Below are 17749 nucleotides of genomic sequence, written 5' to 3' on the forward strand. Positions count from 1 at the left end.
ATTGTTATTCCATTGTTATGTCTTGTCACTCCAATACTTAAAAGTAATTGGAAGGAAAACATGGAGAGTCCAGAATACAAGACTAACTTTGTTTTCACTTTAACTGAGGTATTTGCATATCATGTGGTAGTGTCATGACGTATGCAATTCGCATATTTTTTTACATGTAACCTGTCATGAACTATTTCAACGAACAAGAATGCTTGAACAGTATATTTACAATATTACTCAAATATTAAATACACTACTCCTCTGTGCTTAGCTATAAAATCTAACTCAATATAGGATGCATCTCAACTTATACACACACAAAAAATACACACATATACATACGTATATATAGAGCTAGGCTGTCTAAGATCTCATGATGCCTTCACATGATACGTACGCACCTCACTTAAAGTAAAAATGGAGATAGACTCACATTCTAGACTCTATGTGTTTTTCTTCCAATTACTTTTATATTTTGGAGTTACAAAGCATAATAGTTGTGATGATGAAGTTTTAAATGAACCCGAGACGACTACCTATGTACCTATTGAATTGCAGTTTGTTTTAATGGTAGATAACATTGAAGTCATTCCAACAATAACTGAGAATCAAAAAGGATTATAGGGCAGGATGAATGTAAAGCAATCTCAAATATACTGTAAGATAAATTTCAAAGTATTCAAAGTACACTTATATCAAAGAACATAATATTCTTCAACCTTGAGATCTGTTTGCTTACAGGCAGTCACGAAGCAAGGAACCCGAAAGAATCCAGTTTAAAAAAATAAAGACAAAACCCCAATTCACACAGAGAAAGAGATAAAAAAAACAAATCATGCAAACAATAGAAGTGAATAACAACAGCAGTGTTCCAAACCAAATTGAGTCCTTAGATCAGAATCCCCAGAGCAGCCCAGAGTAGGCCCAAAGCCTCAGTATTCAGTTCACTCAGTTGATCTGGAACTGTCGGAGCCTGTTTTTTGCTGGCTGAAGATCACTTGGGTGCTTCAGTGCTCTGCAGACTCGGAGGGAATTCCAGGAGGAAGAGGCAGCATGAGTGAACCTCGTGGTGAGAAGGCTGCAGGATGCGTGCAAACCAATGTTTGACTCTACTTTGCCGATGATAGGTTCCATTGTTCACCGATTAAAGCGACAGGGGCGATTGAAACATCAAGGCAAATGTGTAAGTTTTGAGATTGTTTGGTTCTGGGAGGAGTCTGGGAGGTAGAGACAGTGTGCACAAACCTCGTAGCAGGCAGGCTGTTGGATGGGACACATGCTGATTTTTGGCTCCATTTCACCAACTTAGCTTCCATTGTTTGCTGATTAAAAGAGCGAGGGAGATTAAAGTATTGAAGCGAGTGGTGAGGGTGAGCGACGGCTGCTTGCCTTTTGATCAGTTGCTCTGTACCAGAGGGTGAGAACCTGCCGCTACACCTGGAGAGTATTACCCAGGCATTTTCTGCTTTTTGGATGTGGACTTGGACTATAGACTCCTTTTCAAAGTCTTCTAGTTTTTATATTCTGTGCTTTTCATCCGATCTCCTCATTTTTTTTGTATGGGGAGGGGGACTTGGAGGTCGATGTGCCTGATCCATTTTGTTCGGGTTTTTTTTGTGGGTGAAGAGGGATTTTGTGCCTGATCCATTTTGTTTGTTTTTCTGTTCAGGAGAAGGAATTTGCAGGGGGGGTGGGGGGGGGGGGGAGGTTGATGTGCCTGATCTGTTTTGTTCAGATTATTGTGTGGGGAGTTGGGGTTTGGGGGTAGATAATTGTGCAGCTTTTCTTTTCCTTCTTGGTTTCATGGCTACCCAGGGAACTGAAGAATTTCAGAGTTGTATACTTCGATAATAAATGAACATTTCAACCTTTGAATCATATTAGTAGGGCAAATCACTGCAATGTTCGCAGATACAGAAGACAGCAGCCGGGGGGCAGTCTCATAGCCATAGTGGCACATAGAGAGGAGTCCCTAGTCTATTTGGGCCAACATTTAAATTGTCCGAACAGCCAATAGCACTTCGCACTTTGGCCCATTGAGTCTGTTCCGCCATTCAATCACGGCTCATCCTTTTTTCCCCTCCTCAGCCCCACTCCCCAGCCTTCTCCCCATAGTCTTTGATGCCTTGTCCAATAAAGAACTTATCATGCTCTGCCTTACGTACTCCCAACAATCTGGCCACCATTGCTGCCTGTGGTAATAAATTCCACAAATTCACCACTCTCTGGCTGAAGAAATTTCTCCACATCTCTGTTTTAAATGGACACCCCTCTATCCTGAGGCTGTGCCCTCTTGTCCTAGACTCTCCCACCATGGGAAACAATCTTTCCACATCTACTCTGCCTAAGCCTTTCAACATTTGAAAGGTTTCAATGAGATCCCTCCTCATCCTTCCAAATTCCAAGAAGTACTGATCCAGAGCTATCAAACGTACCTCATATGATAGCCCTTTCATTCCCGAATCATCCTTGTGAACCCCCTCTGAACCCTCTGCAATGCCAGCACATCTTTTCTTAGCATTACAATACTCAAGGTGAGGCCTCACCAGTGTCTTCTAAAGCTTCCGCTTCACATTCATGCTCTTGTATTCTAGACTTCTTGAAATGAATGCTAACATTGCATTCACCTTCCTCACCACCGACTGTACCTGCAATTTAACTTCTATGGTGTTCTACACAAGCACTCCCAAGTCCCTTCACATCTCAGATTTTTGGATTTTCTCCCTGTTTTGAAAACAGTTTGTACATTTATTTCTACTACCGAAGTGCATGACCATGCATTTTCCAACATTGTATTTCATTTGCTACTCTCTTGCTCATTCTCCTAATCTGTATAAGTCCTTGTGCATCCTACCTGTTTCCTCAACACTACCTGTCCCTCCACCAAACTTCGTATCATCTGCAAACTTGGCAACAAAGCCATCTATTCCATCATCTAAATCATTGATATACAGCATAAAAAGAAGTGGTTCCAACACCGACCCCTGTGGAACACTACTAGTCACTGGTAGCCAACCAGAAGAAGATGCTGTTATTCCCACTCACTACCTCCTACCAATCAGCCAAAGATCTAACCATGCCAGTAACTTTACTGTAATACTATGGATTCTTAACTTGGTAAGCACCTTGTCAAGGGCCTCCTGAAAGTCCAAATATACACTATCCACTGCATCCCCTGTATCCATCCTACATGTAATCTCCTCAAAGAATTCCAACAGGTTCGTCAGGGAAGATTTTCCCTTAAGGAAACTGTGCTGACTTTGTCCTATCTTGTCCTGTGTTACCAGGTACTCCATAACCCCATCTTTAACAATTGACTCCAACACCTTCCCAACCAATGAGGTCAGGCTAACTTGACAATAATTTCCTTTCTGCTGCCTTCCCCCTTACTTTTCAAGGGGGAGTGATATTTGCAATTTTCCAGTCCTCTGGCACTACGCCAGGGTCAAATGATTATTGAAAGATCATTACTAATGCCTCCACAATCTCTACAGCTACCTTTTTCAGAACCCTAGGGTGCAGTTCATCTGGTCCTGATGACTTATGTACCCTAAGGTCTCTCAGCTTTTTGAGCACCTTCCCCCTTGTCATAGTAACTGCACTCACTTCACTTCCTTCACTCCCCCTAACACCTGGCACACTGCTAGTTTCTTCCAAGACTGATGCAAGATACTCATTTAGTTCATCTGCCATCTCCCTGGCCCCTGTTATTATTTCTCTAGCCTCATTTTCTAGCAGTCCTATATCCAGTCTGATATCTCTTTTATGCTTTTTAACATACTTGAAAAAGTTTTTATTATCCACTTTGATATTGCTTTCTAGCTTGCTTTCGAACTACCAGTAAGTGGTCGAACACCTTCAGTAGCGGCATCTATTAATTAAGCAAATCAGTGATACTTGAAGCTCTGGATTGGAGAGCCTGTGTCCAGTTGTCTTAATGTATACAGATGCTGGGATACCATCTATTCAAATTCCCTGGCACTTTGAAGAGGCTATCTTTTGGCTGACATCAGTGTTTCAAGTTAAAGCTAGAAGATTATTCAGATGATTGAAAGGGCAATGTGGTGAATCTGATGCTGAATTTGTTGCTAGACATGGTAGGTTTAATTCCTTGAGCCTGGTCTGTTGCATATATTACCATAGCTATACCTGCATCTGAAGCAGTTGATTCCATTAGTGCAAAGATATTTATCTCAGCTTTGAATAGACGAAACAATTAAGTATTCACTGCAATCTTATATTGAGAAATCTAACAGCTTGCAATAATTTGATCAAAGAAATTTCTCATCACAGTTTGAAAAGGCTCAGTTCTCAGCTTGATAATTTCAGATTCTGGGACCTAACCTCAATCATATGTGGAATTACATCTGTCAATGCAATCACGTCATTATTCTAAATGTGCGTATGAGCCATGTCTACTCAAGCCTTTCAATATGTGAATGAACTTAAGTGATTATACCATACCCATTTTCACAAGATCTATCTGTGTTCAGAGGTCAAAGTGTTACATTGCATTTCAAACAATATTCAGTAGCAGCTTATTTCATCTCCCTACATTAAAGGGCAACATATCTTTAGTATTTTTTATGGCTTACAGCACTAACTTGTTGGTTTCGAGCACATCAAGATTCTGTTACATACCGGCAATGCCAAATAATTGTGGAATGATTTTAAAATATTTGGGAAAAGTGATAGCTAAACAGAAATGACGAAAGCTTCTATGAAAATGTTATAAAATATTGAAATACTAATGTTTAAAATATGGCCTATTTCATTTGACTTTTGCTCTTTGTGCTTTCAGTACAATGTAATAAAATTGCCTGCAGGCAGCAGTTACAGCATCTGTAAATGTTACCATTCAATTCCTCATCCAGGAATCAGTGACAATCAGTGAAATTGGTATGTTATATATAAATTAAATCTGTCAAGTGCTTTATTACTTTACTTTTTCCCCCATTGTTAGGGTTTAATCATATTATATTTTCATTTGTTGGCCAAAATCAACTTCAGTAGTTTTCATGCAATATTTTACAATAAATATCTACAAATACTTTGTATTTATTGGTCACAAAGTTGAAAGAATTATTGATTTGAAGCAGTTATTACCTTAAACATATTGTATGTTCAACTGACTTTCAATCACTTGCAGCCTCCTTTCAGATGTAAATACCACAATGTTAAACAGGATGCGGTGTAGTGTAGCTATGAAAATTCAATGACAGGAACACTACTGAAGAGTTTTGGAAATAATTAACTTCCTTTCCACTGTTAAATAAACAGTTAATTGTTAGATATTCCTATTCATTGTTATAAAACATTTTGATTGATTCACAAATAAATAAATTTAGAACTGTAATAGGCTCTATTATGTGAAATCCTACAGTTTATTTTTAAAACCTCCAGCCAAACCCGCTCTTGCACCACCCAGCCTGATCTTTCAATTGTTTGACCCCCTTCCCCAATCCAGCCAATCCTGGCCCTGGCAACCCTTGGCCCCTTGGAGTTAGACTGCACCCAAACAGGGTGCGGAAGCACGCGAAGAAGCAGTGATTCACTGAGCTGAAGATTTAACAAGGCAATGCTTTGCAGCGGTTTTCAGAGCCACACTGCGCCCAGTGGATGGGATTAATTAGAAAGGGCGAATAAAAATAAGGCAGGAGCAAGCAGAGCGGTTATTGTGTGAGTAGGCCAGTGTTGGAATGGCTTTGGCTCATCAAGCTTGGGCAAGGAAAGTAAACACGAGGAAATCTGCAGATGCTGGAAATTCAAACAACACCACACACAAGATGCTGGTGGAACACAGCAGGCCAGGCAGCATCTATAGTGAGAAGCGCTGTCGACGTTTCGGGCCGAGACCCTTCGTCAGGAGCGTTGTTTGGGCAAGGAAAGTATCTGGTTAGTTTCTTCTTCTTTATTCTTCATTCCTCATCTTTTTGGACAGAGTTACTGCAGTGAGAATGGCTCCAGGAGCAGTGTTTTGTTCTGTGTGTGGGATGTGGGAATTTTGGGAGACCTCCAGCATCCCGGATAACCATATCTGCACCAGTTACACCGAGAAGTAGCTCCTCAGAGTACGTGTTAAGGAACTGGAGCTGCAGCTTGCTGACCATCAGCTCATACGAGAGACTGAGGAAGTGATAGATTTTTTGATACAGTTGAGGGGGATACTGTACTGGGGGGAGCTGCAGTGATTGGGTCTCTGGCACTGAGTCTAGTGCTGTGGCTCAGAAGAAAGAAGAAGAGTACTGCAGAAGTGACAGGAGATTCTATAGTTTGAGGAACAGAAATTTTGTGGATGTGATAGAGACACCTGGATGGTATGTTGCCTCCTAGATGGCAGGGTTAGGGATATTTCGGATTGGGTCCATGGCACTCTAAAGGAGGAGGGTGAGCAGTCAGAAGTCTTATTACATATTGGCACCAATCACATTGGTAGGAAAAGTGAGGAGGTCTTGAAGAGTATTTTTAGGGAGCTAGGTAGAAAGATGAAAAGCAGGTCTTCTAGAGTAGTAACCTCTGGGTTGCTGCCTGTGCCATGTACTCGTAAGGGTAAGAATAGAATAATTTGGCAGATGAATGCATGGCTGAGGAACTGGTGCAGGGGGCAGGGGTTCAGATTTCTGGGTCATGGGGATCTCTTCTGAGGAAGGTACAAACTGTTCAAAAGGGATGGGTTACATCTGAACCCAAGGGGGACCAATACCCGTGCAGGCAGGCTCGCTAGAGCAGTTCAGGAAATTATAAACTAATTTGGCAGGGGGATGGGAACCAGAGTGATAGTGCTGAGGATGAGGAAATTGGTTTACAAACATAGGCAGTGTATTGTGAGACTGCCAGCCAGGAGAGGCTGATGATAGGGCAAAACTGCAGTCAACAGGATGAGTCGCAATGTAAAAGAGTGACAAAATTTAAAAGGTGATGAATACAGGATGTTATATTTGAATGCACACAGTAGAAGGAATAAGGTAGATAAACTTTTAGCACAGCTAGAGATTGGCAGGTATGATGTTGTGAGCATCACTAAATCATGGTGAAAAGAAGATTATAGCTGGGAGCTTAATGTACAAGACTACACCATGTATCAGAAGGACAGGTGGGTAGGCAGAGGGAGTGGCATGGCTCTGTTGGTAAAAAATGATATCAAGTCATTAGAAAGAGGTGACATAGCATCAGAAAATGTAGATTGAGCTAAAAAAAAACTGCAAGGGTAAAAAGATGTGAGTTATATACAGGCCTCCTAACAGTAGCAAAGAGGTGATCTACAAATTACAACAGGAGGTAGAAAATGCATGTCAAAAGGGCAATGCTATGATTGTAACGGGGGATTTCAATACGCAGGTAGATTAGGAAAATCAATTTGGATCCCGAGAGGGGAAATTCATAGAGTGCCTATGAGATGGCTTTTTAGAGCAGCTTTTGGTGTAGCCCACTAGCGGATCAACTATTCAGGACTGGGTGTGGTACAATAAACCGGAAATGATTAGTAAGCTTAAGGTAAAGGAACTATTAAGAGGCAGTGATCATAATACGATAGAATAATTGAGAAGGAATTTGAGAAGGAGAAGTTAAAGTCAGATGTATCAGTATTACAGTGAAGTAAAGGGAATTACAGATGCATGAAAGGGGAGCTGGCCAAAATTGATTGAAGGGAACACTACCAGGTATGATGACAGAGCAGCAATGGCTGGAGATTCTGGGAGCAATTCGGAAGCTGCAGGATAGATACATCCCAAGGAAGGAAAGGTATTCTAAAAGCAAAATGACACAACCCTTCTTGGGGACTGTTAAATATTTCGATAACTGCCGGACAGGAGTTGTCCACTGACACAGTCCAAGATCTGTGCTCCTCTCTGTTGAAGTGGGGAGTATCTTCTTACTTTGAGTCAACAGGATTATTTGAAATTCTACTGTTTTCCTTTGGAACATCCTAATGAACCGCTGTAAACTCTGCACTGCTACTCCTCGGCCTGTCGGCTGTTGGGGCTGCAGTTCTCTTCAGCCTATGGGCCTGCAGGAAGAATGCCAGGAAGGGCCCCTTCGCAGGGGCAGCTGAACTAGGAGCAGACGCGGCCCAGCAGGAAGTTTGGGGAATGGTGCCCAGTGTTGAGCGAGTGGAGCCTGAAAGCTGGAGATGCTCTGGTGAAAGTGAGGATCAAGCAGTGGGTGGCGAAAAACAAGTGCAGAACGATGAAGGGAGCCCAGGTTGTGGGTCAGGTGATGCGACGATGCTGCTGATGGGAGAGGGAAGAGCGCAGTTGAGCAGACTTGAATTTGTAGGAGAAAGGCCAATATTTAAACGAAGGAGGTAATATCAGTGGAGTACAGGGAGAAACTGAGGAAGGAGAATTCAAGAGGCAAGAGAGGACAGCTGAGAAGAGGTCAAAAATTCAACAGAGATCGGCAGAGATGTGGAGGGGCAGGACACAGAGATGAGGGAATGGATTTCACAGTTTGTAAAGCGATGCCTGAAGATACGACAGTACAATCAAGATTCTAGAAAGAGGAGTCGGTTGCTGCCACAAGATACACAGAAGTTTCGAATCCAAATTCTTCCAGCGAAGCTGAAGGTAGAAGTTATCATATAAGTGGGGGGGGGAGGGTGTGTGTGTGTGTGTGTGTGTGTGTGTGTGTGTGTGTGTGTGTGTGTGTGTGTGTGTGTGTGTGTGTGTGTGTGTGTGTGTGTGTGTGTGTGTGTGTGTGTGTGTGTGTGTGTGTGTGTGTGTGAGAGAGAGAGAGAATTTGAGAGAATAAAAATGAATGCATAATTGCTGTATCAAGGTTTTTATATAAAATAGTGTATTTTCTTAGTCATCTGCTGCTGTAGCCCATCCACTTTAAGGTTCAATGTATTGTGCATTCAATGTCTTGTTATGCACACCACTGTTGTAACCCATGGTTACTTGTGCTATTGGTGTCTTCCTGTCAGCTTGAGCTAGTCTGTCTATTTTCCACTGACCCTTTTAACTAACAAAGTGTTTTTGCACACCCATCTGCCGCTCACTGCACGATTTTGTTTTATTTTGCACCATTCTCTGAAAAGTCAAGAATCAGAATCAAAATCTGTTGGAATTCTTTGAAGAAATAACAAACAGGATAGACAAAAGGAGAATTGGTGGATGTTGTGTACTTGGATTTTCAGAAGGCTTTTCACAAGGTGACATATGAGGCTGCATAACGTTAAAAATCCATGGTATTACAGGAAAGATACTAGCATAGATAGAGTATTGGCTGATTGGCAGGAGGCAATAAATGGAGACTTTTCTGGTTGGCTGCCGGTGACTTGTGGTGTCCCACAGTGATCTCTGTTTTATGTGATATGTCAGTGATTTGGATGACGGAATTGTTGGTTTTGTGGCCAAGGTGCAGACGATATGAAGATAGGTGGAGGGGTATGTAGTTTTGAGGAAGCAGTGTGGCTACAGAAGGACTTGCAGTTTTGGGTCCCTTATCTAAGAAAGGGTGTGCTAACATTGTGGAAGCCAAGTCATTGGGTATATTTAAGGCAGAGTTTGATAGATTCTTGATTTGTCAGGACATGAAGGGATACAGTGTAGTGAAGGCAGTAGATTGGGGCTAAAAGGGAAATGGATCAGCCATGGTGAAATGGTGGAGAAACTCAATGGGCCAAATGGCCCAATTCTGCTCCTGTATCTTACGGTCTTAGGGTCTAATGCTCCAAATACCCATGTCACAAATGTTTCAGATCCCAACCTATGACACTCTCATTATTTGAGTTTCCAAATCCTGCCTTGCTCCCAACTTCCACATCTGCAGGTTCCTACCCATCAGTTCTACAACAGCTGACATTCCAAATGGAGGATCCCATATCGATCCACCAGCTGCAACAAAATGCCAAACTCTAACCCAGCAGGCTCCAGACCTTCATTAGCTTAAGTTTCCATGCTCGTCATGACCTGATCTTCTACTGGCCCCTAAGGAACTCCAACCTGCAACCTCCACTCTCCATTGACCATTTCCATTCAGTTAAATACAAAATCTATATTGTGTATTTACAAACGTTTGTATATTTATAATGTTGTTTTGTATTCTTTTTTTCCTCTAGTCCTGCCGAAAGGTCTCAGGCCAACGAGGGAGGAGCTTAGTCATGATGGCGCTAAATGGCGACTCCTTTGCTTGCATCTTTGGAAACAGCTCTATTTCCATCTTTAATATCTCTATTTTTCTTTTGAAGACCCTGACCTGGAGTTACGCGCTGACTTCGGTTCTTTGCGGGAATGCGTCCCACCCTTGGGGTTTCACGACTGGTTGTTTCTCAATGTGCCAAGGATACGGCCTAAGAGTTTAGCTCACCTTCGGAGGTCTGAGATTTCGTGGCTCTGGAGACTGGGGGGCGGGGGGGGGGGGGTGGTGGGATCAGAGGTTGCTGCCTCTGTGGGAGATCGGTGTGTCATTGGAGACGGAAGATCTCTGGCTGTGTGCCCAGAGACTTGAGATCTTTGGGCACAGAGCTTGGAAAAAGCAACGCAATGGACTTTTAACATCTCTTTCTCCCTTATTAGGGAAAGGGAGAGCCCGGGTGAATGAGTAGTCTTTGGGCTACTGCAGGTCTGTGTCTTTGCTCACGCTTGAGTGCTTGGTGGCGGTGCCCATGCTTTTTATCGCTGGTGGGGGAGGGGGGATCGTTGCTTACTGCTGTTTACGCGCAGGAGGGAGGGGAGCTGGGGGGATGTTTGGGGTTCTAACATTTAATTGTCATTCATTCACTCCTCTGTTTTGGTGGATGGTTGTGAAGAAAAAGCATTTCAGGGTGTATATTGTATACATTTCTCTGACATTAAATGTACCTTTGAAACTTTGAAAATGTCAGCTGTACTCTTTTCCATAGATGCTGTCTGGCCTGCTGAGTTCCTCCAGCATTTTGTGTGTGTTGCTTGGATTTCCAGCATCTGTAGATTTGACATACTTTAAAATTTTGCCTGAAGTGGAGTAAGAGGAATTTCCATGGCTGCAAAAAAAAATGCACTATTTAAACACAAATTAAATGAGCAAAAGGATACCAGCTGGAAAAGGCTGATTTTAAAATCTAATCAGGGAGTGGCATGAGATGAGTTCACCGCAATTTAATTAGCCATGGAACAATGGGTATGTTCTTAATAAGCCATGATGTTCTGTTTTCCTTGTTTCACATGCCCTGGCCCTTTAATTTTCCTTACTTGAATGACAACTCATCTACAAGTTGGTTGGGGTCATCTACTGTATCCAGTGCTCACAGTGCAGCCCTCTTCTACATCAGTGAGACCCAATATAGTTTGGGGATGGCTTTCTTAAGCACCTTTTCTCCATTCACCACAGGCAAGATTTCCCAGCAGTCAACCATTTTAATTCCTCTCCCCATTCCCAATGTGTTGATCCAAGCCTTCTTTACTGCCACTCTAAGATCTGGGTTGCCTCTAACCTGACAGCATGAGCATCGATTTCTCTAACTTCAAGTAATTTCTCTCCCTTCCCCTTCTCTCTTTTTCCATTCCCCAATCTGGCTCCCCTCCTACCCTTCTCTTCTCCTCACCTGCCTATAATCTCCCTCCAGTGCTCCTCCTCCTTCCCTTTCCTCTGTAGTCCACTCTTCTCTCCTATCAAATTCCTTCATCTCCAGCCCTTAACCTTTTTTTTCTACCTATCACCTCCCAGCCTCTCTCCTCATTTCCATCTCCACCCAGCTACTTTCCCCCTCACCTGGCTTCATCTATCACCTGCCTACATATACTACCCCACTTCCACCTCTTATTCTGAAATCTTCCCATTTCCTTCCATAGCTAATTGACAACAGGAATTTCAGAGCAGTAAGTGTTATAGAATGGAAAAATATAAAGGTGGATTGTTTTGACCTTGTTTCACATCATGTGCTTTTACAGATCACTGAGCAACTGTAGGCAATCTTTTAATAGGACGTTTGTTTTCAAATGGGTTATCCACAAAAAAAGAAAATGCAGAAATCAATCAAAACTTTTATTTTACAACAGATTAGATCCTACAGGAATAAACTGCTTTTGTCTCCTATTATTGTAGCATAATTCTTTGATACTTACTTCATAAATTATGCACAAAACCAAATAGTTTTCCTGAATGGTCATATTTCAAATTCCACATACAACTTGTGCATTGCCAGTTTAGTCGTTTTCAGCCATTCTTCTAATGATGTTGTTTTAAGCTAGGTCAGAGGTGGAAAACTGATGTGGAGAAAGAAGAAATTTCTGAAATTTTTGAGTTCCAAGAAAATGAGGTGACTGGTAGACAATGGGCTGATGGCCAGTGTTAGGATCATGGTCCAGAGGGAGGTACAGGAGATGTCTACCTGATGCTAAGCCTCTGCAAAGTAGGGCTTCGGTTTGCTAGACAGCAATCCCCTTGTAAGAAAGTTTGATGATAATGTGTATGTTTATTTTTAATAAGCTGCATTCACAATAGTTTGTAGGTTACATAGAGCATGTCAGTGGAAAAATTGAGATGGTGAATGGCATGTTGAATGATATCCTGGATGAAAAGATTTTGAGAGGATAACTGGCAGAAAAGAGGTGTCTCTGTGGATCAAAAGTTCTGGAAATCAAGACTGAGGAAGGGTCTAAGCCCTAGTCGACTGATCATTTCCCTCCACAGATGCCGCCTGAGCTCTGCCAGCATTTGTATGTGGCTCTACATTTCCAGCATTTGCCGTTTCTGTAGTTGGACAAGGTATGTAAGCGTGGATTTGAGATGTTTCTTCTTAGTGGATAAAGGGCATTTCATCACTCTCATTAAATTGGAATCTGCAACATGCCTGGGCTAAAGGAATCCTCAAGTATCAGTCAATTGAGATATTTGTTACATATAAATACAACATCCAATTAGAAATGACTATCCTGCACCACAGCAACAAAATTGTCAGCACATCCTATGCTGGACTTCAACTGCCCCTCTGTCAAACATTGGAGATTGCTTTTAATTTACCTCTGTAAATAAAAGAAAATACTACTTAACACAGAAGTTTTCACTATTGAAAGACATAAAAATAGATTTCACATGATATAAAACAACTATTGTTTCAGTATAACTGAAGTTCCAAAATTGTTGACCTGGACTCACACCACTGGCTTCCCATAGATGTACTAGAATCAGCTTTGTGAACTAGTCAGACAACCAGCTGAGCTAATCTGTCAGGTGTAAAGTGACACCCGTCTCAACCACCAGCCTGATTTATTTGTGCCTATAGAAGTATGTGCAATTGGGTAAATATGCAACAAGCAGCAACAGCTGATTTCCTGAATTAGAAACCAAGGGGGACATTCCAACTCCATGCTGATTTTGTGTTTGAGTAAAAGTGCACGACTGGTAATCAAGAACTATTTCTACAATTTCAATCCTTTAATCAATAGCCTTAATTAAACAACTAGAGAGATTAGGATGCTTGAATTGGAATAGAAATATAATATACTAATGATAAGCAAGATGCCTTTCTAAATGTGTCTAAATTCACAAGGGTAGCAGAATAATTCTTGTTCATGAAAACATCGAATGCTCAAAGTGAAAGAAGTTAGTATTCCTTTATCCCTTTTTACATCTGAAACATCAAATCACATTTAATATATAGAAAATAATAAATGTACCATTGCCACCTCTTTGTTTACTAGAATTGTCCATCAACACTGGCACACCTCAGGGATGTGTGCTTAGCCCACTGCTCTACTCTTTCTACACCCATTACTGTGCGGCTCGGTACAGCTCAAATGCCATCTATAAATTTGCTGATGACACAACTATTGTTTGGCAGAATTTCAGATGGTGATGACAGGGCATACCAGAGTGAGACATATCAGCTAGTTGAGTGGTGTCGTAACAACAACCTTATACTTAACATCAGTAAGACCAAAGAACTGATTGTAGACTTCAGAAGAGTAAGATGAGGGAATACACAACAGTCTTCATCAAGGGATCAGAAGTGGAGAGAGTGAGAAATTTCAAGTTCCTGGGTGATAATATCTAACTTGGACCCAACGCATCAATGTAGCTGCAAAGGAGGTATGGCAGCAGCTATATTCCATTGGGAGTTTGAGGGGATTTGGTATGTCACCAAAGACACTCACAAATTGCTACAGATGTACTATGGAGAGCATTCTAACTGGCCGTATCACCGTCTGATATGGGGGTGGGGGGTGCCACTGCACGGGAACGAAAAACGCTACAGAGACTTGAAACTTAGTGCCATCGTGGGCATCTGTAGTATCTAGGACATTTTCAAGGAGCAATGACCGAAAAAAGGCGGCATCCATCATTAAAGGGCTCCCATCACCTGGGACATGCCCTCTTCTCATTGCTACCATCAGTAACAAGAAACCATTACTAGGTACTGTATTGTAATGCTGCTTCAATGACAATAAATTTCATGACATATGCCGGTGATATCAAACCTGATTCTGAAGTCGTGCTCTTATTAATTCTTTCATTTTGTCTGACAATACAATACATAGAACTTCAAAATTAAATTGCACCTTTCTATGAACAATTCAGAGTTCATTACATCATGTACATAATACCACTCCATTTGGCAGGTCAGCAGCACTTGATGAGCAGTGATTATCTTTAATTCTTGGCTCTGCAACCTAGCCCCAAATTCTACTCTCTCTGGCTACTGTCTTGAGGTGAACAGTGACATTTCATTCAACCCTAAACAGCCTCAGACACATAAAGAGACGTTGCTTACTCCCACCTCTGTAATAAGGGAAATGAATGAACCTTCAGTCCCTCATGTTTTTCCCCATCTTTCATTTATATTAAACTTCATTTCTGTTAGAAGCAAAATTAAGTAGCTTTCCTAACACTGTTCATTGTACCCAACAGAATTACTAATACCTCATCTTACTTCTGTTATTATAGACTTGGATATTCTTCTGACAAATGGTTCTCAACCAAAAATATAAACTTTTTCTCTTTGCACAGTTTGGCCTGCATTGCTTCTGTTCCTACGCTCACAGCTTCTTACCCAAACTTCTGTAACTGCGTCTTTGAAACAATCCCATTTATACCCTATCAGTACTGCATGAGAATCCAGATTCACACTTACATATATAAAATCAGGTGCCCTCAGAATACCTAGAGATAAATAGCAACTCGTTCAGGTTATTTGCCTCACCAAACCAGATCAATAAATATTAGAATTTCAATTTTTAATGAATTTTCAGCACTTACTGTGAATTGTGATGCTATGAATTAGTCATGGGAATGACTGGGTTTGACACAGGAATACCTTTTTCAACTGTCCTCAAAGACAGCACCCTACTTCTTAAAGCTTCATTCTATTATTTTCATTTTCCCTGTTTTTCTACTTTTTTTTACAGTTAAGGATAGCAGTACTTTCTAAGAACCCATTTAAGGTGAACAGAGCAAAATATTTAGGGATATCAGAGATCATTTTATCTTACACACAGAGTAAGTGCATTGAAGGCACTCCGGTTTGGTGAGAGAGATAGATACATTAGGGACATTGAAGAGACTCTTAGATTGGCAGGTGGATGAAAGAAAATGGAGGGTTATGTGGGAAGGGTCAGATTAAGTTCAGGGTAGGCTAAAAGTTTTGCGTAGCATTGTAGCCCTAACATCTGTACCTTGCTGTGATACTCTATATAACAAAACCTATCCAAAACCAAACACAAACTGTGAGGGCTTTTTTAAAAGTTTGAATTGTTATATTTTAACTCAGAGGTGATAGAGTGTCCTTTGAATGCAATGTTGCAATGTCGATAGAGACTAGGGTTATGCTTGGTTGTGAACATATGTTCACCAGACATTATCAGAGATTATTTCCTTGTTGAAATTAATCTTCTCATGTCAGTTATAATAACATGTGATTGAGGAGATAAGCTGTGTGAAGACAACTCTGGCCACTCTGAAGAGAAGGCATTTGTAATTCCACTCTGTTGCAGGACTCCACGTGTTTTGTAATGGCAGAGTGCTTACTTGGTGCGATTCTCCACCATGATGCCAAGAAATCTGCTCTCTGATGCTAAAATCAGTTAGTCTCGGCAATGAATTGCTGTCCTCATTCATTTAATGGCAATCTTAGACTAACATTGGAAACATAAAGGTAACCTATTTATTTTTCAAATTTTTTCATTTTATTTTTATTTCAATATTTTTGATTATTTTCTAGTATTTTACTGATTACAGCAATTAAGCATGTACATGTCTCTGAATATCAGAGATATTTCAAAGCTATAAATAAAAATGTAAAATGAAATCTCACAGAATTCAACCTGTGATTACACCATTCCTCCCCCGATACCTCTTGGATGCAGAGGACCAGTACAGGTACTGGAATTGGTTTATTATTACCACATGTACCAAGATACAGTGAAAAGTTTGTCTTGCACATTATTTACACAGATCAAATTATTACACTGAACATCGAGCTAAAATAAGGTAAACCAATTAACAATGCAGAATAAAGGGTAAAGGCTACCAAAAGGGTGCAGTACAGGTAATCTATAAAGTGCAAAATCATAATGAGGTAAACTGTGAGGCCAAAAGTCCATCTCTTTACTACGCCTTCCCCAGCTACCATTTTAAATGCCATCACATTGGATTTGTACTACACAAGATGACGTTGGTGAACCATGGCGATGTGTTGCGGGCAGCTTACAAAACTTCTAAATATAAAAAGTATTCCCCCCCCCCGAAAGTTTTCATGTTATATTGTTTTACAACATTGAATCACAATGGATTTAACTTGGCTTTTTTGACACTGATCAACAGAAAAGACTCTTTTGTGTTAAAGTGAAAACAGATCTCTACAAAGTGGTCTAAATTAATTACAAATATAAAAACACAAAATGAGTGAACTCGGCCTTTTCTCCTTGGAGCAACAGAGGATGAGATTTGACCTGATAGAGGTTTATACGAGAGGCATTGATCATGTGGAGAGTTAGAGGCTTTTTCCCAGGGCTGAAATGGTTGTCACAAGAGGACACAGGTTTAAGGTGCTGGGGAGTAGGTACAGAGGAGATATCAGGGGGGAAGTTTTTTACTCAGAGAGTGGTGAGTGTGTGGAATGGGCTGCCAGCAACGGTGGTGGAGGCGGATACGATTGGGTCTTTTAAGAGACTTCTGGATAGGTACATGGAGCTTAGAAAAATAAAGGGCTATGGGTAAGCCTAGTAATTTCTAAGGAAGGGACATGTTCGGCACAATTTCGTGAGCCGAAGGGTCTGTATTGTGCTGTAGGTTTTCAATGTTTCTATGTTTAACTGATTGCATAATTATTCACTCTCCTTCAAAATGACACACAAAATCATTACTGGTGCAGCCAATTGATTTTAGAAGTCGCATAATTAGTTAAGTGTGCACTCAAGGTGTTTCAACTGATTGCAGCAAAGAGTTTCAGCCCATAGTGTTGAGTGTAATCTTTTCCATAGATGCTGACTGGCCTGCTGAGTTCCTCCAGCATTTTGTGTGTTGCTTGGATTTCCAGCATCTGCAGATTTTCTCGTTTGTAGTAAAAATACACCTGTATCTGGAAGGTCCAGCTGCTGTTGAGTCAGTATCCTGGCAAAAACTACACTATGGAGACAAAAAAAAAAACTACAAGCAACTCTGCAAAAAGGTTATTGAAAAGCACAAGTCAGGAAATGGATACAAGAAAATTTCCAAGGCACTGAATATCCCTTGGTGTACAGTTAATTCAATTAACTAATTCAATCAGGTTCAATTATCAAGAAACGGTAAGAATATGGCACAGCCTTAAATCTGCCTGGAGCAGGCCATCCTCAAA

General features: G+C 41.1%; 2 long non-coding RNA genes across 3 annotated transcripts in view; both read right to left on the bottom strand.

The window, feature by feature from the left end:
* Positions 1 to 17749, bottom strand: part of LOC140738082 (uncharacterized) — a 104848-nt gene that overhangs the window by 85179 nt on the left and 1920 nt on the right. For both annotated transcript variants that reach the window (XR_012101303.1, XR_012101302.1), the window contains exon 2: positions 10797 to 10957. This is a non-coding gene — a long non-coding RNA (uncharacterized lncRNA). The remainder of the gene's footprint in view (positions 1 to 10796; positions 10958 to 17749) is intronic.
* On the bottom strand, positions 533 to 8526 carry LOC140738083 (uncharacterized). The gene is made up of 2 exons (XR_012101304.1): positions 5098 to 8526; positions 533 to 1313 (listed from the first exon to the last, which is right to left on the bottom strand). It is a non-coding gene; the product is annotated as an uncharacterized lncRNA (long non-coding RNA).

Source organism: Hemitrygon akajei, chromosome 13, assembly GCF_048418815.1.
Source record: "Hemitrygon akajei chromosome 13, sHemAka1.3, whole genome shotgun sequence".
NCBI classification, from domain to species: Eukaryota; Metazoa; Chordata; class Chondrichthyes; order Myliobatiformes; family Dasyatidae; genus Hemitrygon; species Hemitrygon akajei.